At 46.4% G+C, this 24,850-nt stretch overlaps 1 long non-coding RNA gene across 1 annotated transcript in view; it reads right to left on the bottom strand.

Moving 5' to 3' along the window:
- Positions 1 to 22,931, bottom strand: part of LOC138745263 (uncharacterized) — a 38,186-nt gene extending 15,255 nt beyond the window's left edge. Inside the window, exons 1-2 of the long non-coding RNA XR_011346113.1 lie at positions 22,666 to 22,931; positions 20,256 to 20,351 (exon numbers count right to left, since the gene is read on the bottom strand). This is a non-coding gene — a long non-coding RNA (uncharacterized lncRNA). The remainder of the gene's footprint in view (positions 1 to 20,255; positions 20,352 to 22,665) is intronic.
- Positions 22,932 to 24,850: the final 1,919 nt, after the last annotated feature.

Genomic DNA, 24,850 nt, shown 5'->3' with positions numbered 1-24,850 from the left:
TCCACTTCCTTAAGTACACTAGGATGTAGATTATCAGGCCCTTGGGATTTATGGGCGTTCAATCCCTTCAATTTCCCCAAGACCATGTCTTTAGAGATACTGATTTCTTTCACCTCCTCCCTTACATTAGTCTCTATGTTTCCCAACATCCTTGGGAGGTTATTTGTATCCTCTATTGTAAAAACAGAACTAAAGTAAGAATTTAATTGGTCTGCCATTTCCTTATTCCCCATTATATATTCCCCTGATTCTGACCGCAAGGGACTGTGAGAGATGAGAAAAACTGACATTGCAATATGAACATGAAGAAATGAAGAAAATAAAATTGATACATAAGTAAATGAATGAAGCCAGTGCAAACAACATGAGACATGGATATTAGAAGGCAGGAAGCTGACACTGTCTGAGTAAGATAAGAATCTCCTACACCAGCAAGTTCACTGAATGAAGGAGAGAAGGACAGACAACTGAGAATAGAAGTAGAGTTAGTCTGAACGAGATAAGGGTCGCCAAGCCCCAGATAGAATTAGCAAGGCTTGCATAAATAATTAGAAGACCTTAGACAGTATTAGCAAGTTATACATCTATAATTAGTAAGCCATACAACAGATTTTTCAAGTATGCATATTTAACTAGTAAACCCTAGACAAGATTAACGAACCCTGCAGATGAAGGGACTGAAGCCCTGAGAGTCGGGAAGGTGTGAATGGGGACGAGGGCTAGGATGTGAATAAAGACAATGGGAATAATGGCATAAGAAGACACCGACAGGATACCCCCTGGTCCTCCAAGTCTACTGAAACTGCACGTAGGCAGGAAGGATTGCCTCTGCCAAACCCATCCAGGGGGCAGAAGAATGTAAGGGGGAGGGTATTCTGATACTGAAATTTACTGTATAAAAGTTGGGTGAGCCCCAGTGTATGTGTGTATTCCCAGGGTAAGGGGAAGCACCCAACTTTGCATTGTTGTTGTAATAAATGTTATTTGTTCTCAATATTTGTCTCGAGCAATTTCTTTAAAGGTACTTCTATTTCTAACAAATGGGGTCTTGTCCGGGATCACACTCCCTCCACTGACAGAGTGCCCGACGACGAGAGTAGGTGCATCCCAGCTGATTCAGCTGGACTCACGGACGACGGGTGGCTAGTCAGTGGAAGAAGCGAGTGATATCCAAGAAGAGGCATTGAGAACAAACAATGGAAGAACGTTAAGGAAGCGCGCTAGAGCCTTGCTACTGGAACCCGGTAAGAGGAATTTTACTTGCCTATCAGTATGGGAAATATGGGTATGAAGGAAGAGAGTCCTGGTAAAGGATGTGAGGATCAGATAACTACACACAGCCCGCTTGGGTTGATGTTATCTGACTGGGGCACGGGAAGGACCCGTGGAAAGGACAAACTGACCATGGTCAGGTATTGTTGTAGGGACTGGGTTAAATACCCGATAAAAGGGAGCTCCGTGTACTGGCCAAAACTCGGATCCGAGGATGACTGGATGTGTCAAGCTTTGAACATCTGGCTCTATCAAAACCAGGGAGAGAACCTAGAGAGCAAGGAATATGCAGCCTGCTGGCTTAGGGGATCGTGTGATCAATTGATTTTGAAAGAAAAAGAGTACAGGGACAAGAGAGATGAGGAACCTTTTGTCCCTGAACCACAAGGATGGGATGTGCTACATTCCCTCCCTCCACCTTATGTTCCTCCTATGCCGGCTCCTATCTTTCCTCCCCCTCCTATAACCTACCCTTCTGCACCTTCCCCACCTCCCCCACCACTAGGGAAGAGAGAAGAGAGCAGGAGTGGTATGATGACTCGCTCACAAAGCACTCGATTACCACCCCCGTTGACAGGAGAGAGAGGAAACTTTAATTCAGAACAGTGTGAGACTCTTCAGGAAGAAAGGGCAGAGCCCCCCAATCCATCTCCCAGGGGGCAGGAACCCAGACCTAATAAGCCAGAAACCAACTGGATGCGAACCCTGCGGGAAGTTCCCGTAGGAGAGGGTCTTGGTTTCGTAAATGTGCCCCTGACCAGTACTGAAGTGCGTAACTTTAAGAAAGAACTCACCTCCCTGATAGAAGATTCCCAGGGATGTGCCGAACAGTTAGACCAATTTTTTGGACCAAATCTATATACTTGGGAGGAGTTAACATCTATCTTTAAGACCCTGTTTACTTTGGATGAGCGTGGAATGATCCGCCAGGCAGGGATTAAAGTCTGGGATAGGGATCACCAAGGGGGACTAGATGCGGTACCAGGAGAAACTAAATTCCCCTTGGCAAGACCTAATTGGGATAAAAATACCAATTACGGTCGGGTATTGATGGAAGAGTACAGGGTTAATTTGATAAGAGGAATCAAGGAATCTGTCCCAAAGGGACAGAATTTCAAGAAAGCCTTTGAGGTTTCCCAAGGTCCCGACGAGACCCCCTCCGCATTTCTGAATAGATTGCGCACGGCAATACAGCAATATGGGGGTCTCGACATAGAATCCCCAGCAGGGCAACAATTGGTACAAACTGGTTTTGTTACCAACTCAGCCCCAGACATTAGAAGAAAATTACAAAAAACAGAAAATTGGCATGAGCAAGGAATTACCCAGCTACTACATATTGCACAGAAAGCATTTGTCCAGAGGTCTGAAGATAAGCAAATAGGGAAGGCAAAAACATTAATCCAAGCAGTCAGAGAGGTAGTAGATGAGCGACATAAAAAGGATAGGGACTGTGTGCCAGCTCCTGTATGCGGTGAGGGAAGCCACGGGTGGGGAAGTGCGGACCCCAGTGGATGGAGGAGTAGAGGAGGATTCCGGGGACGAAGACCCTTCCCGGGGCACCTTAGAAACCCAGGTAGAGATTGGGGAAACGGGAACATTTGTCTGTTTCCATTGTAAAAAGGAAGGACACTTTAAAAAGGATTGCCCACTGCGAGCCAGGGACACACGATCCTATGCCCTGATGGAAGCAGATTATGAATAGGGGGGTCACGGTTCTCAGTCAATACACACTGTGGGGCTGCACGGAGAACCATTAGTTAATTTATGCATAGGACCCCACAGTGACAACATGATATTTTTAGTTGATTCTGGAGCAGCCCGATCTAGTATTTTACACCAACCAAAGGGGGTTAAAATAGAAGGGACAATGATAGTTTCGGGGGTGGGAGGAAGAGACTTCACAGTCCCTGTATTAAGAGAGGTCAGAATCCAAATGGGAAATAAGGTAATAGTAGAGGATCTTCTACTACTTTCCCAAGCTGGAGTATGCTTATTAGGACGAGACTTACAGGACCAATTGGCTATCGGTACCAGACCACTAGAATCAGGCATCAGGGTTCAATTTTATATTTTAAGCGAGGAAGATCGAGAACTTATCAATCCAAGAGTATGGGCAGAAAAAGGCAATAGAGGAGTTTTAGACGTTCCTCCCCTCCAAGTTACTTTAACAATTAGAAGAAAACAGTACCCAATTCCTATGGCTGGCCGCAAAGGTCTGCAGCCCGTAATTGACCAGCTGCTTAAGGATGGTATACTCGAACCTCGTATGTCACCCTTTAATACCCCGATTTTACCTGTCCAGAAACCAGACGGTACCTATCGATTAGTACAGGACTTAAGGGAGTTGAACAAAATCATTCTCACCCGTCACCCTGTTGTACCTAATCCCTATACGATCATGAGTAAAATCGATCCCCATAGTAAATGGTTTAGTGTGATTGACCTCAAAGATGCTTTCTGGACCTGTCCGTTAGCAACAGAAAGCAGAGACATGTTTGCCTTTGAATGGGAAAACCCTTTTACTGGACGTAAAAATCAGTACCGATGGACTGTTCTTCCTCAGGGCTTTACAGAATCTCCAAATTTATTCGGTCAGGTCCTGGAACAGATACTAGATGAGGCTCCTCGGAGAGACAATTGTCAGCTAATACAATACGTAGACGACTTGTTAATTATTGGAAGAACATACGAATTGGCTAAAGAATTTACTGTTGCACTTTTAAATTTTTTAGAAAAAAAAGGTCTCAGGGTGAGCGAATCCAAATTACAATTTGTTCAATCAGAAGTTAAATACATAGGTCATCTGGTAAGTCAGGGAACTAGGAAAATAAGTTCAGAGAGGATACGTGGTATTCTGCAGATTCCCCCTCCCAAAAATGCCAAGGAACTTAGGAAATTCCTTGGCTTAGTGGGATTCTGTAGAATCTGGATGGAAAATTATTCTAGCCTTGTCAAATTTCTTTACGATAAACTCACGATTATAGAAATCAAAGCTCTAGTCTGGACAGACGATGAGATTAAAGATTTTGACTTCGTTAAACATAGCCTTACGCGTGCCCCAGTCTTGGCACTACCCGACTTAAATAAGCCTTTTGATTTATATACTAATGCCAAAGGAGGTGTAGCCACCGGAGTACTAACCCAGGACAGGGCAGGCTATAGACAACCAGTGGCTTTTCTATCAAAGATTTTAGACCCCATTTGTCGTGGCTGGCCAGAATGTGTACAAGCCATCGCAGCCACTGCTGTTTTAGTTGAGGAAGGACGGAAAATTACTTTCGGCGCCCCTATGATAGTTCACACCCCTCACACAGTCCGCAATATTCTCTTACAACGTGCTGGGAGATGGCTCACGGACCCTAGAATTTTAAAATATGAAACTATCCTAATGGATAGGGATGATTTGACCTTGCTCACGACTAAAACCCTTAACCCAGCAGCGTTCCTCGTTGCTCCAAATTTGGACAATTCCACAAATAAATTAGAACATGAGTTCTTAGAAGTCATAGATCTACAAACCAAAATTAGGGAAGATCTAACTGATGTCCCTTTAAAAGAAGGTGAAAGGTGGTTTATTGACGGCACTTCACGATGCTTTGCAGGAACTCGCTATAGTGGGTACAGTGTAGTGGATGGGAAGCAAGGACTAGTGATTGAAGCCGGTCGCCTCCCTGGTCATTGGTCAGCACAATCCTGTGAATTATACACCCTATGTAGAGCACTCCACGGCTTAGAGAACAAAATAGAGACTATCTACACTGACTCTAAGTACGCTTTTGGTGTAGTCCACACCTTTGGGAAGATCTGGAAAGAACGGGGAATGATAACTGGTAAAGGACAGAAGTTAGCCCATGAACACTTAATTGTCCAATCCCTAGATGCTCTGACGCTCCCGACTGAAATAGCCGTAGTACATGTCCGAGGATATCAAAGTGGTGACAGTCCTGAAGCTCAGGGCAACAGACAGGCTGATGCAGCTGCCAAACAGGCTGCACTTGCGGAAACTATTCACATCCACCTATTACTGCCCACACCACTAGAGATTAAAAAAACCCCCATCTTTTCACGGGAAGAGGAGGTCTCAATGAAAGATCAGGGATTTCGCCAAACAGCCGACAGGTTGTGGTGGACGGCAGATGGACGTCAAGTCCTTAACAAAGCATTAGCCCGCCAAGTGGTAGATCAGCTACACCAACAGACACATTGGGGAACTCAGGCGCTTGTTGATGCCTTTCAACGATCCTTACACTGCTCCGGTATATATACAATAGCTAAACTTACTACTCGCAGCTGTCCGATCTGTCAGAGAATTAATAAGAAATCTATGCGCCCTGTACTGCCTGGCGGTCGCGACATAGCAGTTTGCCCGTTTCAACGCATACAAGTTGATTTTACAGAACTTCCTAAAATTGGTATTTACAAATACCTTCTAGTCATGGGTGATCATTTTACACGATGGGTTGAAGCTTTCCCCACCCCGAATGATCGAGCTATCACTGTAATCGGAATACTTATTGAATCTGTGATTCCAAGATATGGTCTGATTCAAACCATTGATTCAGACCGAGGAACACATTTTACCTCTCAGGTTCTCCAGTGTGTCTGCAAGAAACTGGGAATAGACTGGCAACTACATACCCCATGGCATCCCCAAAGTTCAGGTCGAGTTGAAAGAATGAATCAAACTTTGAAAAATCAACTTACTCGACTTCATGAAGAGACTGGCCTCTCCTGGATTAAATCTTTACCATTAGCCCTGCTTAGAATTCGCACAGCCCCTCGTAAAGACCTTGCAGTCTCACCATACGAAATGATGTTTGGACTTCCATTTATGGGATTCCACACTGATACCCCTATCCCTGAGGCTAATGATCAATACATTTCAAAATTTCTACAGGGTCTTTCTACTTCTATACACGACCTGAAACAGAAGGGATTATTAGCCCAAACTCCACCCCTGGAATTTCCTATCCATTCTATTAAACCTGGTGATTGGGTTTATGTCAAAGCATGGCAAGATAACCAACTGAAACCTGCCTGGGATGGTCCCTACTGTGTCCTTTTGATTTCAGACGCTGCCGTGCAAACAAGAGAAAAAGGCTGGACCCACATCCAATGGATTAAACCAGCTACCGAACCACAGGATCAAGACAGTCAAACTCAACCCTCCACCTGGCGTGCAGTGCCTCATCCTTCTGACCTGAAATTTACACTACGCCGTGAAAAAGTGCCATAATGTTGTTTTTATTCTTTATTGTATTGTTTAATTGTTGCTTCTCCATTTCTGGGACATCACTTAATTACTCACAATGTATTAAGTCCTCCTGGAATAGGGGCAGCAGAGGTCACAATTTTTTTCCTTTAGAGTTTAGAGAAGGTGTAGATTTAGTTTTTAGCCATAGTAAGATATGTTTTAATAAGGGATTCCAGTACGGACCAGGGGACCAGAACAGCTGTAGAGACCGTTACTTAACTTCCCACATAGATATTAAAGGTATGAGTTCTAAACCTGTAGCACAAAGAGAGCGATATGACACAGACACACTGAATGTCAGTAACCAATGCACCTGTCAGAGAGAGAGAGAGAAGACTTTTACTAATGTACACAGACAGGCTTCGACTCACAACTTCAATTCTACCCAGACTGTTAAACACATCTCTAATCGTAATGCACAATCCTCCCCAGATGGGTCTTTTCTCAAACATCCTTTGGGTTCCGCCGGCATTTACAATCCTTACTACTGCATCGTTAAGGGAAGTTCCAGTTATAAACGGCAACAGCTGCTACAGATCGCTAATGCTCCTTGCCATCTGAAACATCTAATCAGACTCCATGCAGCCTTGGGCATTATCATCCAACACAACACAATGGCCCTGAGGTTACGGGCTGAAGATAAACAACGTTTACCAGACACACTTCAACAACACCGCCTGCCTCTCGATTACAGCTTCGCTGCTGAACGCAGCACTTGTGAAAGACTCCTTAAAGACACTACTCACAATGGGCAGGTGGTTAAGAACACTTCTTCAGGATGTCAAAAAACTTCCCATGCCCAGGGACAGACTTTGCAACCTCGGTCCTCTGCGGGATGGACTGGACTTTTCACCGGTTACTGGAATCTGATACTCGCAACCCTTTTAACAGCTGGACTCATTACTCTCACCATCTTACTGCTTCCCTACATACAGACTGGTACACATCGTTTAACTCATCAACCCTTTCGTCAGAACACTTACACCCAAAGGATGTACAATTCCCAACATCTTTCTGAGGACATGGAAACTGCTATCCCTTTATTGACCAGCTGGGAAAACCGACAAGTTCCACTTTACCGCATCAGTAATACAGATCTAAAAGAAAACGGAGGATTGTGAGAGACCAGTAACACTGAGATCAGTAACACTGATCATTGCGTGAGATCAGTATTACTGATCTAAAAGAAAAGTGAGGATTGTGAGAGATGAGAAAAACTGACATTGCAATATGAACATGAAGAAATGAAGAAAATAAAATTGATACATAAGTAAATGAATGAAGCCAGTGCAAACAACATGAGACATGGATATTAGAAGGCAGGAAGCTGACACTGTCTGAGTAAGATAAGAATCTCCTACACCAGCAAGTTCACTGAATGAAGGAGAGAAGGACAGACAATTGAGAATAGAAGTAGAGTTAGTCTGAACGAGATAAGGGTCGCCAAGCCCCAGAAAGAATTAGCAAGGCTTGCATAAATAATTAGAAGACCTTAGACAGTATTAGCAAGTTATACATCTATAATTAGTAAGCCATACAACAGATTTTTCAAGTATGCATATTTAACTTGTAAACCCTAGACAAGATTAACGAACCCTCCAGATGAAGGGACTGTAGCCCTGAGAGTCGGGAAGGTGTGAATGGGGACAAGGGCTAGGATGTGAATAAGGACAATGGGAATAATGGCATAAGAAGACACCGACAGGATACCCCCTGGTCCTCCAAGTCTACTGAAACTGCACGTAGGCAGGAAGGATTGCCTCTGCCAAACCCATCCAGGGGGCAGAAGAATGTAAGGGGGAGGGTATTCTGATACTGAAATTTACTGTATAAAAGTTGGGTGAGCCCCAGTGTATGCGTGTATTCCCAGGGTAAGGGGAAGCACCCAACTTTGCATTGTTGTTGTAATAAATGTTCTTTGTTCTCAATATTTGTCTCGAGCAATTTCTTTAAAGGTACTTCTATTTCTAACAGGACCTACTCTGGATTTCACCAATCTTTACCTCTTGACATATCTATAAAAGCTTTTGCAGTTGGTTTTTATGTTTGCCGCAAGCTTACTCTCGTAATTTATTTTTACCCTCTTGATTAATCCCTTTGTCCTCCTTTGCTGCATCTTGAACTGTTCCCAGTCTTCGGATTTGGTACTTTTTTGGCCAATTGATATTCTCTCTCTTTGGACCTAATGCTGTCTCTAATTTCCCTTGTTATACACGGTTGAGTCACCTTTTTTGGTTTATTTTTATGCCAAATTGGTATAAACGATTTCTGCAATTCTTCCATTAGATCTGTGAATGCTTTCCATTGTCTATCCAACGTCAACACCCCCCCCCCACCATAAACACCACCCAATCAATCTTACTCAACTCCCATCACATACCATCATAATTCCCTTTATTTAAGTTCAGGACCTTAGTCTCGGTTTTAATTTCTTCACTCTCCATGTCGAGTGTGAATTCGATCATATTGTGATCGCTCCTACCCAAAGGACCTCGTACAACAAGATTGCTGATTAGCCCCTATTCATTGCATACTACCCAGTCTAAAATGGCCTGCTCCCGAGCTGGTTCCTCGACATATTGGTCTAGATAACCGTCCCGTAAACATTCAAGGAACTCCTCCTCCTCAGTATTTTAACAAATTTGGCTTGTCCAATCAATATGTAAATTAAAGTCTCCGACAGCTGTTCCCTTATCTAATTTCTCTTTTTATGCCTTCCCTCACCTCTACATTACTATTTGGAGGCCTATATACCACTCCCACTAACGTTTTCCGCCCCTTGCTATTCCTCAGTTCTACCCATATAGATTCGGTATCTTCCGAGTTAATATCCTTTCTGTCAATCGTGTCGGTCCCTTCTCTCACCATCAATGCTACCCCACCCCCCTTTTCTTTCTTGTCGATCCCTCCTAAATATCATATTCCCCGGGATGTTAAGTTTCCAGGCTTACCCACCTTGCAGCCATGTTTCTGTAATCCCAATCAAATTGTATTTGTTTGTCTCAATGTCCACAGCCAATTCATCTACCTTGTTCCGAATGCTTAAGATATAAAGCCTTCAAATTTGCTTTTTTTACCTTCCCTGCTCTTTCTGATTTTTTTACTTTCGCTGCCCAACCTAACTTTTCCTATTTTATCTTTCCTGTCCTTTGCCCTATCATACAGGTTCCCATCCCCCTGCCAAATTAGTTTAAACCGCATCCGACAGCTGTACCAAACCTAGCTGCCAATATATTGACCCCTTTTGGGTCTAGGTGTTACCCATCCTTCTTGTAAAGGTCATGACTTCCCCAAAAGAGATCCCAATGATCCAAGAAGCCAAAACCCTGTCTTTTACACCAGCCCCTCAGCCACACATTTATTTGTCTTAACCTTCCATTTTTGTCCTCAGTTGCACTTGGCACAGGTAGCAATCCAGAGATCACCACCCTGGCGGTCCTTTTTTTTAGCTTCTGTCCCAGCTCGCTGTAATCCTTTTTTAGTACCTCCTCCCTCTTTTTATCTATCTCATTGGTACCCAATGAGGCATATACCAAGACATCAGGCTGCTCACAGTCTCCTTTCAGAATACTCTGGACCCGATTTGAGATATTCCTGTACCCTTGCACCAGGGAGGCAGCACGCCATGTGGGTATACCTATCTGGCTCACAGAATCTCTTGTCTGTACCTCTGACAATGGAGACCCAATGACCACTGCATTCCTTCTCACCTTTTATCACCTTGATCCTGAATGTTGAATGTGTATGTTCATGTAATTTCCCCGTCTCTGTCGGTTTCTCCGTCCTAATTAGAAGTGTAGAGGCTTGCCTAACATATCAACCCTGTTGTCCTGTTTCCATCCCCGAAATAAATGTGTGCTTTTTACCTCCGCTTTGGTCTGGTTCTTAATCTGTGGGACCCACACGAATGTGACAACAATGGAGGAGGGGAAGCAAAGTATGTCAAAATGTGTTATTGCCTATGAACAGAGGCAATAGAATATTAAATTTATGTTATGACAGAGTATAAGATATTTTGAAGACGCTACATGGAAGAAATTCTTCAAACAATTAAACACAAATATGGAGAGGCAAGTGGGACCTTCTTCTGTTTTCTCCCACTTAGATCGTTCTTATGAGAAAGATAGGGACCAACATTGACGCCACCTAAAATTAGTGAAATGGAACAAAGAGTTGGATGGGAAATACACCCAAAGTTATCAATGAAATGTATGATGCTCTCCAGAGAGAAAATCCAAAACTAGGATAGCAGAGGTCAGGAGAAAGATGGGAGTCGGGCTTGGATGTGACGATTTCAGAAAGAAGCTGTTCAGAGTGGTGTGAAGATTGAAATATACAAATTCAAGAAGAAATAGGGTCAGGATTGTGTCAAGAGTGTTACAAATATGATTAATGCCAGATATAAAAATAAAAATCTCCACATCAATTCTGCTATACTACATATAAATTAAATGGACTATCTCCAATTATTCCGAGAAATGTTTTCAATGTAATCAGGTGATTGAGACTTTTCTTTCCATTCGGTTTGGACCTGTGTAAAAGTGGAAGGATTTCAGTCTATTATTAGGACAAATTATGAAGATTAAAATACAAAAGGATGTGAGAATATTTGTGCTTGGTCAGAGATATGAAGCAGATACAAAACTGAAGTTGAATAAATATCAAAAACATTTTCTGAGTCCAGCCATAACAGCAGTGAAGAAATGTGCAGCATGAACGTGGAGAGCAGAGAGTTGTGTAACGAGAGATGGGACATTGAAATGAAAACTGTGGCACCATGCAACCATATAACCATTTACAGAGCAGAAACAGGCCATGTCAGCCTTTTGAGACCGCACCGGTTCACTAGAACAACTCCACTAGCTCAATCCTCCTGATTTCCGCCAATATCCCTCCAACCCCCTCACCTCCATGTACACATCCAACCTTCTCTTAAATGACAGAAGGGACCCTGCCGCAACTATCTCATTCGGAAGATCATTCCATTCTGCCTCCACTCTCTGAGTGAAGAAGCATCCTCTAAAATTTCTCCAGAAGTTTTGCCTCCTTACCATTAACTCATGGCCTCTTGTTCCAACCTTCCCTTCCCTCACGGGAAAGTGTCTGTCTATGTCTCGTCTATCTATTCCTTTCATAATTTTAAATAGCTATATTGTCCCCTCTCATTCGTCTACGTCCCAATGAATAAAGTCCCAGTCTCCTTAATCTCTCCCTGTAATCCAGATGCTGTAAGCCAGGCAACATTCTCACAACAGCCTCACAAAGATAAGCGTATACAGAGCCGTTGTCATAACCACACTCCTGTTCGGCTCCGAATCATGGGTCCTCGACCGGCACCACCTACGGATCCTAGAACGCTTCCACCAGCGTTGTCTCCGCTCCATCCTCAACATCCATTGGAGCGCTTACACCCCTAACGTCGAAGTACTCGAGATGGCAGAGGTCGACAGCATCGAGTCCACGCTGCTGAAGATCCAGCTGCGCTGGATGGGTCACGTCTCCAGAATGGAGGACCATCGCCTTCCCAAGATCGTGTTATATGGCGAGTTCTCCACTGGCCACCGTGACAGAGGTGCACCAAAGAAAAGGTACAAGGACTGCCTAAAGAAATCTCTTGGTGCCTGCCACATTGACCACCGCCAGTGGGCTGATAACGCCTCAAACCGTGCATCTTGGCGCCTCACAGTTTGGCGGGCAGCAACCTCCTTTGAAGAAGACCGCAGAGCCCACCTCACTGACAAAAGGCAAAGGAGGAAAAACCCAACACCCAACCCCAACCAACCAATTTTCCCTTGCAACCGCTGCAATCGTGTCTGCCTGTCCCGCATCGGACTTGTCAGCCACAAATGAGCCTGCAGCTGACGTGGACTTTTTACCCCCTCCATAAATCTTCGTCCGCGAAGCCAAGCCAAAGAAGAAAGAAGCCAGGCAACATTCTTATAAATCTCTGCACATTCTCCACCTTATCTATATTCTTCCTATAATTTGGAGACCAGAACGGAACACAATTCTCCAAACATGGCCTCCCTAATGCCTTAAACAGCTGCACTCTAGCCTATGCTATGATTTATGAAGGCCAGCATGTCATTTGCCTTCTTAACCACCCTGTCTACCTGGGAACCCACCTTCAGTGAACTCTGTACCATAACTCCAAGATCCCTCTGTTCCTCTTCATTCCTCTACCCCCTCCCTTTAACTGCATATGTTCTATTTTTTATTTTTTTTTCCGGAATGCAGCACCTCACACTTGTCAACATTAAATTCCATCTGCCATCTTTTCCAAACAAGAAAATCTACCTCACTGTCCACCTCTCCCCCTATTTTCGTATCGTCTGCATATTTGCTTACCCAGTTAACCACACCCTCCTCTAAATCATTAATATTAATGATAAACAACAAGGGACCCAGCATCGATCCCTGAGGCACTCCACTTGTCACAGGCTTCCAACATGACATATAGTTGTCCACCATGACTCTCTGCTGTCTATGTCCTAGCCACTTCTGAACCCATCCCACTATCTATTAATCCCTGATGACTGAACCTTCCTAAATAACCTTACATGCAGCACCTTATCAAAAGCCTTACTAAAATTCAAATAGATCTCATCAACCACCCGACCTTCATCCTCTTCAAAAAAATTCAACAAGATTCATCAAACATGACTTTTCTTTCAAAAACCCATGCTGGGTGCCCCTGATCTATCCCTGCCTATCCAGATATTTGTACATACTATCTCGAAGTATACCATCCATAATCTTCCCCACTCGGAAGTCAAACTTACTGGCCGATAATTACTTGGACTCCACCTACTGCCTTTTTTGAACAAAAGAACTATATTTGCAACCCTCCAATCCCACGGCACCACACCCTCCTCCAGTGATCTTTGAAAAATTGCTGTCAGTGCCCCCGCTATTTGTTCCCTGACCTCCCTTAAAGTCCTGGGAAAAATCCCATCAGCACCAGGAGACTTATCCAGCTTAATTGACCCAAGAAGCTCCAAACCTCTCACTTTACTAATCCTTATCCTTTCCATAACTAACCCCTTTGCCTCTCTTATCTTGTATTGCCCAATGTCCGTTTCCCTCGTGAATACAGACGAGAACAAATTGTTCAATATTTCTCCATCTCATACGGTTCCTGACATAGTTTCCGGTCCCATCATCCAGTCGACCTATTCTATGTTTAACCCTCCGTTTACTGTTCACATATCTGAACAAACCCTGAGGATTCACCTTCGCCTTATTAGCTATGGACACCTCATCCCTTCTTTTTCCCTTTCTAATTTCCCTCTTCAAGTTCTTAAGAGTATGTCAAAATGATCACTGGATCCGAAGTTCTCCCTAACGCTCACCTCTGTCACCTGCCCCATTGCATTCCCAAACAACAGATCAAACGCTGCTCCCACTCTAGTTAGCATCTCAACATATTGCTGCAAAAAGCAATCCTGAACACAATGCATAAATACTAAGCCATCCTGCCCTTTCACTGACTGCATTTCCCAATCAATATTTGGAAAATTGAAATCCCCAACCAACACCACCCTATTTCACCTGCATATCCCACCTATTTCCTTGCACATTTGCTCTCCTCGTTTCCTTTCCCCATTTGGAGGCTTATAATATACCCCCATAATAATAACCTCACCCTTCTTATTTTTCTGCCTCTCTTGACGAGCCCTCCAGTCTATCTTGCCTCAGCACTGCTGTAATATCCTCCCTGACATGTAATGCCACACCTCCCCCTCTTAATCCACCAACTCTGTCACATCTGAAGCAGCAAAATCGTGGAACATTCAACTGCCAGTCACAACCTTCTTTCAACCATGTCTCGCTAATGGCCACACATCATAATGCCACATGTCAATCCACATTAATCCTCGCATTAAAATAAATACAACTCAGGGATCTCCTACATCCTACCTTCTGCATATCCTCCTATCTACCATTCTCACAATTTTCACTGCAGTATCTGTTTACTACTTCCTGCTTTTCCTCGCTCAAATTATCTAAACTTGTCTCTTTCCTTATCCTACTAACCCTCACCCTACCGTCCTGCCTAACTTGAAACCCTGTCCCCAACCATACTAGTTTAAACTCCTCCTGACAGCCCTAGCAAATGCTCCCACCAGGAGACTGGTCCCTCTAAGATTAAGATGTCACCCATCATTATGGTATAGGTCCCAGCTTCCCCAAAAAAGGTCCCAGTTGTCCAAGAATTGAAACCCAGTCTCTGACTCCACCCCTTGAGCCACATGTTTAACCTCCACCTAATCCTAGGTGCTCTCTGGAAGTGCTAGCAGCCTGATGTTCCTCTCGGAATAAGTGAAACAGGAAGGACCACTGTGCTAGCCTGAAAGAACGATATTATCATCTGGAGAACCTGATGGGCCAAGTTTTATCAGCGACACATTGAGCTGACTAATGGTGTTAGATCAGTTGTGAAAATCCTGGAACAACAAATCTCTCTCTGCAAACCCCATGGAACTTTCCTGAGTGGCAAAGCCTGATCACTGGATCCAAAGTTCTCCCTAACGCTCACCTCTGTCACCTGCCCCATTGCATTCCCAAACAACAGATCAAACGCTGCTCCCACTCTAGTTAGCATCTCAACATATTGCTGCAAAAAGCAATCCTGAACACAATGCATAAATACTAAGCCATCCTGCCCTTTTATTGACTGCATTTCCCAATCAATATTTGGAAAATTGAAATCCCCAACCAACACCACCCTATTTCACCTGCATATCCCACCTATTTCCTTGCACATTTGCTCTCCTAGTTCCCTTTCCCCATTTGGAGGCCTTTAATAATCCCCATAATAATAACCTCACCCTTCTTATTTTTCAGCTCTACCCATACTGCTTCTCTTGACGAGCCCTCCAGTCTGTCTTGCCTCAGCACTGCTGTAATATCCTCCTTGACATGTAATGCCACACCTCCCCCTCTTAATCCACCAACTCTGTCACATCTAAAGCAGCGAAATCCTGGAACATTCAACTGCCAGTCACAACCTACTTTCAACCATATCTCGCTAATGGCCACACATCATAATGCCACATGTCAATCCACACCTTTAGCTCATCCAGCTTCCTTACTACGCTCCTCACATTAAAATAAATACAACTCAGGGATCTCCAACATCCTACCTTCTGCATATCCTCCTCTATACCATTCTCACAATTTTCACTGCAGTATCTGTTTACTACTTCCTGCTTTTCCTCCCTCAAATTATCTAAACTTTTCTCTTTCCTTATCCTACTAACCCTCACCCTACCATCCTGCCAAACTTGAAACCCTGTCCCCAACCATACTAGTTTAAACCCCTCCTGACAGCCCTAGCAAATGCCCCCGCCAGGAGTCTGGTCCCTCTGAGATTAAGATGTCACCCATCATTATGGTATAGGTCCCAGCTTCCCCAAAAAAGGTCCCAGTTGTCCAAGAATTGAAACCCAGTCTCTGACTCCACCCCTTGAGCCACATGTTTAACCTCCACCTAATCCTAGGTGCTCGCTGGAAGTGCTAGCTGCCTGATGTTACTCTCAGAATAAGTGAAACAGGAAGGACCACAGTGCTAGCCTGAAAGAAAGAAGTTATCATCTGGAGAACCCTGATGGGCCAAGTTTTATCAGCGACACATTGAGGTAACTAATGGTGGTAGCTCAGTTGTGAAAATCCTGGAACAACAAACCTCTCTCTGCAAACCCTACAGAACTTTCCTAAGTGGCAAAGCCTGATGAACTTTATACATGTTCAATTCTGTGCACAGTATCAGAATTGCCTCCAACCAATGAACTTAGAAGAATGAGAAGTGAGATTGAACTGTGAACCAAATAACTTTTCTTAAATTTACACACACATCATACACGTGCACTTAGACTTAGAAGGGGATTAAGGTTAGTTAAGTTAATAGAGATAAGTTAAAGTTTGATTCTGTTTTCATTTTAAAAGATAAATAAAACAACTTATTTTTAAATAACGACTCGTCCTGGTGAATGTCTATTGCTGCTGGGTTTTGGGATCCTTTGGGCTCATAACACCATAGTCTGGTGATGTACATGGACCTCCTTCCCACTCCATCCATTTTGGACCCCCACATGAAGAGGGAAACTGCTCTGGTAATAGCCAGGGCAGAGGTGTGTGGGATGGGCCACGCCTGCATCACACGCAGCAGTACCGAGAGCACCTTGCACCTGATGACCAGGTTCTTCCCCATTACTGAGAGGGAATGTCATTCCCACAGACCCAGTTTCTGGTGGACTTTTACAATCGGCTCTGACCATTTTTTTGTTGCATGCCTCGGCCTCTCCAAGCCAGTTCCCTGACACCTTCAGGTAGTCAGATCTGACTGTGAAGAGGACAGCGGACTGATTTACCAAAGTGCATTCCTCGCTTTTGTTCCAGTTTACCCTGGAACATAGATTTGTATACTTCCTGGTCCAGCCACTTACAGACTTGTGTACAACTCAGCCGGTCTCCCAGAACTGGGGGGTCTCTGTGCTGCTCCCTGTCTCCTGGAGCTGGGGGTCTCTGCACTGTCCCCTTCTTGGAGATCTGGGGGTCTCTACACTGCTCAGTGTCTCCTGATATTGTTGTTTTATTCTCCACCAGTCCCACAGCACAACCCTGACCCCTGGACGGAATGTAGAGGTACAGAGGGATCAGTGAAAATATGGGTAGTTTTTCCAGGGTGGGGTCCATCCAGGAGCATGATAACAGCAGGGAACCCGTGGAAGGGGATGGAGGGCATTCGATGGTGCACCAGCAGGACGCTGCTGAGGGTGCAGATTCCCTCAGGCTCTCAAGGGTAGAAGGCGCAGGTTATTCCAATGGTTTAGGTGAGGCCAGGGTCCAAATTAGAGCTGGCGCAGGTCATCAAGGGTCGACATAACAGGTGCCTGGAACTGTCATGAGGATACTAAGGGCTGGTAGAGGTAGGTAGGAGGGGATAGTTGTGTACCGACGAGGGATTGATGAGTGAGGGGCCACATGGATGGGACTTCGAGACAAGGGGCCTCTGATTGTCCAGGGATGGGGCCTGTAAATAGACCCGCAGACATCCAGCACACAGAATCTTTGACCCACTACCATCAGGAAGGAGATATGGAGGAACAAAATCAGGCTGCCAGACAGGGAAATAACTTCTTCCAACAGGCCATGAAATTGACAATGCAATGCGAGTTGAATGGGTCCGTGGAATGAAAAGGATGAGAGGGATATGGACTGTTTGCAAGCAGCTTGGCCATCAGAAAAGAAGGGCCAAAAGGATGGTTTCGGAGTTGTCTATCTTGTCCACACTTTTGAGTTGAATCCTTAAATAATTCATGACAGGCAGGACTATCATTTTAGATGGAGATTTAAGATTGACACATGCAGCCCGGGAACAGGCCCTTTCAGCCTCTGAGCCACAACCACTCAATTACACCAATGACCTACAAACCCCGTTTTAAATGGTGGAAGGACCAGGAGCAACTGGTGGAAATGCACGCAGACACAGGAAGAATGTACAACTCCCCAGAGACAGTGTCAAATTTGAACCCGGCTCGCTGGCCCCTTATCAGCGTTTTTCTAACTGTGGCACTAAACTCGCCACTCTCAATTATTCCCAGGGTTCTTCCTCCTACTTTCCATGAGCTGTGATTGCTTCCAATTCCAGTGCCCTTGTTTCCCTGAGACTCTGACCCCTGCCCAGTGACTCTGTCCCTAATGCCTCTCCCTGGCCAGATGATCACCAGTCTCTCCTGGCTCTCACCCAAATTTTCTTACCCAATTCCACCACCTACAACCCCCTCGTCATGGCCCACCCACTCGCCCACAGGGCCAAGGGTAGCAAGGTGGGGGAAGGTCCAGCCTGTAGTCACAAAGCTTGTCGAAGGACAAGTGAGAGCAGGAGTCCTGGGGCAAGGGGTGAAGGGCAGTGTGTACTGTAGCAGCCAGCTACACAGGGTCACAGCCTCCAGGGTGGGGGGAGAGAGAGAACTGGCTCAGATGGGACAGATGTCCCGGTGCCAAGGGTCAGGGAATTCCCCAGCTCGGTGAAGGTCTGGGACACTGCCACCGGCAAGGAGACTGGACCACTGCCCTCCCCACATCTCCACCATCTGGGGATCCCAGGAGCAGCTCAGGTTCCAAGGCCTGTCAGTGGGGGAAGGGGGAGGTTCGGGAATTGGGGTGGGGTAGTTCTGAATGGTGATCGAGAGGATCGGTCCAGTGGGAGGACAGACATGACACACATGAGGGCTGGGGCTTCAGGACAGATCCCGTGGGGAGGCAGGAGTTTTGGGGTCCAGCCGGTGGGGGACAATGGCTTTGGAAATGGACCTGGTGGGGGTCAGGGGCTTTGGGGAGAGACCAGTGGGTTTGTGGGAGGACCTGTCGGGCAAAAGAATTAGTGACAGACCAAGTTGGGAATGGCATTGGGGATTGGCTCAGCAGGAGATGGGATGTTGATGGACCCGGCGGGGATGCGTTTGGGAATGGATCCGGTGGGGGATGGTATTGGGATGGATCAGGTGGGGGATGGTATTGGGGTTGGACCCAGTGGGGGACAAGATTGGGGATGGACCCAGCGGGGGGTGGGATTGGGGATGGACTCGGAGGGAGACGGGATTTTGGATGGACCCGGCGTGCACAGAATTGGGGATGGACCCGGCGGGGGACGGTATTGGGGACAGATTCAGCGGGGGACGGTTTTGGGGTTGGACCCAGCAGGGGACGGGATTGTGGATGGACCCGGCAGGGGATGATATTGAGGATGGACCTGGCGGGGTCAGTTTTGGAGATAGACATGCTGGGGGATGGACCCGGCAGGGGACTGCCCATTGACTCCGTCTTCAATGCCTCACACCGGCCGGATGATCACCGTTCTCTTTCCCAGGTCTCACCCAAACTTTCTTACCCCAATTCCACCACCTACAAACCCTTGTCATGTCCCACCCACTCACCCACAGGGCCAAGGGTAACTAGGAGGGGGAAGCTCCTGGCTGTGGGCACACAGCTCGTTGAAGGACAAGTGGGAGCAGGAGTCCTGGGGAAGAGTGAAGGGCAGTGTGTACTGTAGCAGCTAGCTGAACTGGGCCACATTCTCCAGGATGGTGGGTGGGGGAGAGAGAGAGAGAGAAGACTGGCTCAGATGGGATAGATATCTGTGTGCCAAGGGTCAGGGGATTCCCTAGTTTTGTGAAGGTATGGGACACTGTCAACGGGAAGGAGATGGACCACTGCCCTCCCCACATCTCTACTGTCTAGGGGTCCTAGGAGCAGCTCAGATACCAAGGCCTGTGGGTGGGGGAAGGGGAAGGTTAAAGAACTTTGGTGGGGTAGTTGTGATGGGTAATCGATTGGAGAGGGTCCCAGTGAGGGAACTGGTCTGGTGGGAGGACAGACCTGGATACAGGCGAATTGGCGTGGGGGACGGGGACAGGGACTTTTGGCTGGTCATGTTGTGGGACAGGGGCTTGTTGAAAGCCCTGGTGGGAGACAGGAGCTCTGGAGACGGTCCAAGCAATGGGTGAAGCATTGGGGATGGGCCCAGTGGGGAATAGGGGCTTTGTTGACAGGCCTGACAGTATTTTGGGGATGATCTCAGCAGGGGGAGGGGTTTGGGGACAGGCCTGGTGGGAGATGAGGGCTTTGGGGAAGGGCCAGGTGGGTGACAGGGGACAGTATTAGGGAAGGACCCAGAGGACAAAACCACCCCTGGAGCTCTGGTTCACCTCCGGTCACTCACCTTGGCCCACGGACGTGCTTTGATCTGCGGGAAGCTGAATTCGTTGCAGTTTAGGTTCATCTCCCAGATCTGCTCCCTGGATGAGCTCCGCAACACCTGTTGGGACAGAAACCACCTTCACTACTGGCTCAGGGTGGGGGGAGCAGGAGGGTGACAAGGGGAGGGAATGCAGTGTATGTGTACCAGGTCATGGACATGGGACGAGCCCTAGAACTGGGGTGGTGGTGAAGGCTGAAACCTTAGGGGTATTTAAGAGGCTCTGAGTCACGTGGATGAAAGAAAAATGGAGGGTTATGAGGGAGGAAGGGGTTAGTTACTTTTATTTTGGTATGAATACATCGGTCGGCACAACATCGCGGGCTGAAGTGCTTGTACTGTGCTCTCATGTTCTATGTTAAACGTGTCCTGTCAGTCTTTCAGCAAGCGGATATGTCGGGGAGGGACCGCTGCCGACTGGCACATTCCAGGCTGCAGGGGTACATGCTGAGGGATGCACGGAGGCTTGGCGTAGCCAGCACGAAGGCACTAAGGGGATGGATCATAATCCTTCCATAACCGTGCACTGAGAGGCTGAGAGCAAGGGGAACTCCTCCAACAGCAGAGGGGGGCAGTAACCACACGGTATCAAAGTGGTGGCAATGAAGGTAAACAGAGACGTATGCAGCAATGTGTAGTGAAGGGAATATCTGGATACAACAGGAGGAGGAGAAAAGACGGAACGGTCTTCCTCTTTGGAAAATATTTGTAAATAAAGTCAGGTTTGCGGGGTTGGGGGAGGGGAAGAGAAAAGCCCTACTCAGTCAACTTTGCTTCATGAGATACATTCTCCGATCCAGGAAATCTATTCTGCACCCGCTCCAGAGTACAAGATCAAATTTATTACCCTTGGATAGCACAAGTACGACCTGATAAAACAGAGTTCTTGGGATAAACATACGCATACACACAACCAAGCCCTCACACAACAGACAAATGATACATGTGCAGCACGACCAGAAAAATTACTCGATATTGTTGAGTAAATAGCAGAGTGGAGGAGTATTTGTATGAGCAGCTCATCAATCGTTCCACGTTCTCCCTGCCTGGAGGAAGAGGCTGTTCCTGGGCCTGGAGGTACTGGCTCTGAAATTCCTGGATCTCTTTCCCGACGGGAATAGCTGGATGATGCTGTTGGCCGGGTGAAGGGGTCCTCGATGATTTTGTCAATGATCATAGTGGATCACATTGATATTTGTGGTGGTGGGGAGCAGGAGGGTGTCCCCAGTGTTGCTCTAGGCCACTTTACGTCCTGTGGATTGACCTCTGATCATTTTTTAAAAATATTAATTATAAATAAAATCCACAAAGAATTCACACAATTAATAATAACACAAATCAAATATAAATACACTTGTCATAGTTAAAAGAAGGAATAAAGAAATTCCCCCCCCCCCCATTAAACCACCCCATCTGCCCTCCATCCCCTTGCTAAAAGAAAAAGAAGAAAAATGAGGACAAGGGACCCCCAACAGGAGAACCAATTACTTTAACGTTCCTTTTCAAAAACTGAGGCCTTAAGGAGAAAGGGAATGTTAGAGCCACCCTTTCTAAATATGGGGTCCATATTCTTCCACAATATATGGTTGAGGCGGCCTGCTCACCAGGACGAAAGCCAGTACACAAGATGGATGACGAACGCGGTGACTACACAGATCCTGCGGCAACCAATCATCTTCGTCCCAGGTGACATCCCACACAGTGGGAAGCAATGAGCAATGGCGAGAACACCCACCAATCCGAGGCTGGCTTTGCCGTCTCGAAAGACCTGTCATCACTAGCGGGAGAGTATATAAGCAGAGCTGCCAGTTCAATGAACCAGTCTTCGACTTCGACTTCACGGGTGTGTATCATTCATTCCACACATCATGGTGAGTGTGCTGGATATCGGTGCGAAGGAAGAGACTTTCACCATTGACCACCTCAAACCAGCACATCTGGACATTAGCAAATTCACCCCCCACGACCCAGATATAGGCGACCGAAAGCAGCGAACAGCGCTGGTTCTAGGGAGGTAGGGCATCATGCTAACTGGGATGCCACCCTGTACACAAGATGGCCGACGAATGTGGCAACTGTTCAGAGTCCACGGGGACCAACAACTTTCATACCAGGGGACAACGCGCACGGCAGGAATCAACAAAGAAGGGAACACCGAACAATTGGAGGCCGGCATGGATGTGACATCACTCCAGTCGATAGCAGCAGGGAGAGAATAGAAGCAGAGCTGCGAGTGTAATAAAGGAGTCTTTGACTTTGATTTTTTTGGGCGTGTGTCCGCCTTTACACCCATCACAGTAGTGCGCATGCTCCAAGTTCACATCGAATGGTCTTGCTCATCTTACATCGGGAGTCACGTGTACAGTTTCCTTACCTGAAGCATGAGAAGTGCACAAAAATCGTCAGATTTGTTTCTGGGGTGTTTTAAGCAGGTGATAGAAGGAAAGTTTGAATGTGGATCTCTTGGTCGTTGGTAAAAAGGGAGATGACCTTACAACATTATGAGAGGACACAGCAGCACGGATCGAGAGAGGATAATGCAAAGGAGCCGAACACCAAGTGTCACAATTTCCCAATAACCGATCAGCTGCTTAGACTTTAAGAAATGTCTTCAATGAAAATGTAATATCCTTGGAATTCTCTCCGCTTTTGAAGGTGCATTTGAAATTGGGATCCATGGACTTGTGATGAGTTTATTGCCGTACCCACTCGTAGAGGGATCATATGCATTGAACTTAGATGTAGATACTTTGAAAAAAGTAGCAGACATTAAATTGGAAGCGGTAATAAATATGAAGGAAAGATTGAGAATAAATAGTCTCCCTTGCAGTTGGGGTACAATGTATTGCTTGAGATCAGAGGAATCCTGGAGCCAAAACAAAGTGATCCTGTGTTTCCCAAGGATTTGATTGTTGTTGGATTAGTAAAAAGTGGAAGGGCCGAAGGGTCTTCTGATCCTTCGACTGCTTGATTTGTCTTCTGATGCTGATTGGATTCACCTGTGTATTCGCTCGCTCGCTCGCTGATTGGTTTCTTCAGTTACGCGAGGCAACGGGTTGATTCGGTGAGGCCGCTATTTGATTGGACGCTGAAGTCGGGTTGGATTGATGGGCGGGTTCGCGGGTTGATTGGCTCTTGCTGTGAGGAGGCGGGACATTTGCGGCAGCGTCGTCTGCTCGGGGTCCGTCGTGTCGCCTCGGGAGCGAATGGGAGTAAGTTGGCGGAGGCGCCGGAACCTTCCACAGCCGCGCGGTCCAGGGTAAGCGGGCGACCCGCAGCCCACCGGGCCCCACCCGGGAGCGGCCGGTACCGGCGGGGTGTTTGGGTGGAGCCGAGGCGTCGGTGCGAGGCCTGATGCCGCCGACAGGGCGAGGCTGGAGGCCGCGGGGTTACTTGCAGCGGGAAGGGGCGGGGTCAGGTGATTGGCAAGTCTTGTTTGCGCATGCGTGGTGAGTTCGCGCATATGTTGCAGATACGCATGTGCCGATTGAGGGCGACGAAACGAACCCTTTGCGCTAGCGGCAACTGGCGCATGCGCACCGAAATTAAGATGGCTGCCCCCAGCTAATGGACCTTGAGTCACAAAGTCAATCCTGTGACTGTTCTCGTTTGTCAAATCATTTGATTTTAAAAATAGGCTCTAAGACTTCAGGTCTCCTCGCTCGGGGGCAATACCCCGACTTGCGACCATCGTGGACCCACCCTCCCTCCCGACTCGACCTTTGTGGGACCTTTGGACTAAACTCCTTTAATTAAAATAATAACTATTTATAAACTCCTACAAGACTTCAGGGCTCCTCGCACGGGGGCAAAACGCCGACTTGCGACCATTGTGGGGTCTGATTGATCCTTTGGACTACACTATGGTCGCAGGTCGGGGAGGACCTGTCGGGGTCATTGGGTCGCTGAGGAAGGGATGGAAAACCAATCCATTTTTTGCTTCCCAATGCTCATAGAATGTGTCTGATTCCATTCGTTTTTCCTGTTGTAGTATCACATTCTTCATAAAGTTAGATGTTATTTTTTTAAAGTTGTGTTACTTGAACAATAATGCTCCAATCCTTCTGATCCTGATGTACCATGTGTTTAAAATGTAATGTTTCTCAGTTACTTGATCGAATGCCTTAAAAATATAGGGACTTTGGTGTTAAAAATACAGTGTAAAGATTTCACCAATCCTTTTGAATTTATGATCTCTGAGATTTCTGGTCATGTTTTCTATTTAGGTTGGTGTATCTTGCAGACCTGTTTGGTTGCAGCAAGTAAGAAGTTTTCCATTTGTAGCATCCGCTGCGGCAGCGCTACCAAATAAAGAGACATCCAACCAAGGTGAGTGTAAAACAAAGACTGGCTTTTCTGGTTTAAATTCCCCACATGTGCTCACTGGCCCACCCACTTCTGGTGACGTACCCCTGATTTCCAGCATCACTCTCCAGCTGGCTGGCCGCTACGCGGAAGTGAAGGGCATCTCAGCCCGCACATGGTGCAAGGCCCACGCTCCTGCTCAGTGGTAAAGGGGACTCTGTGCCATCTTGGACTGTCCAAGTGTTTCAGTGATT

The sequence above is a fragment of the Narcine bancroftii genome, chromosome 11 (assembly GCF_036971445.1).
Source record: "Narcine bancroftii isolate sNarBan1 chromosome 11, sNarBan1.hap1, whole genome shotgun sequence".
NCBI classification, from domain to species: Eukaryota; Metazoa; Chordata; class Chondrichthyes; order Torpediniformes; family Narcinidae; genus Narcine; species Narcine bancroftii.
Note: the sequence above shows the minus strand (reverse complement) of the source record. Positions and strands in the feature narration are given on the sequence as shown.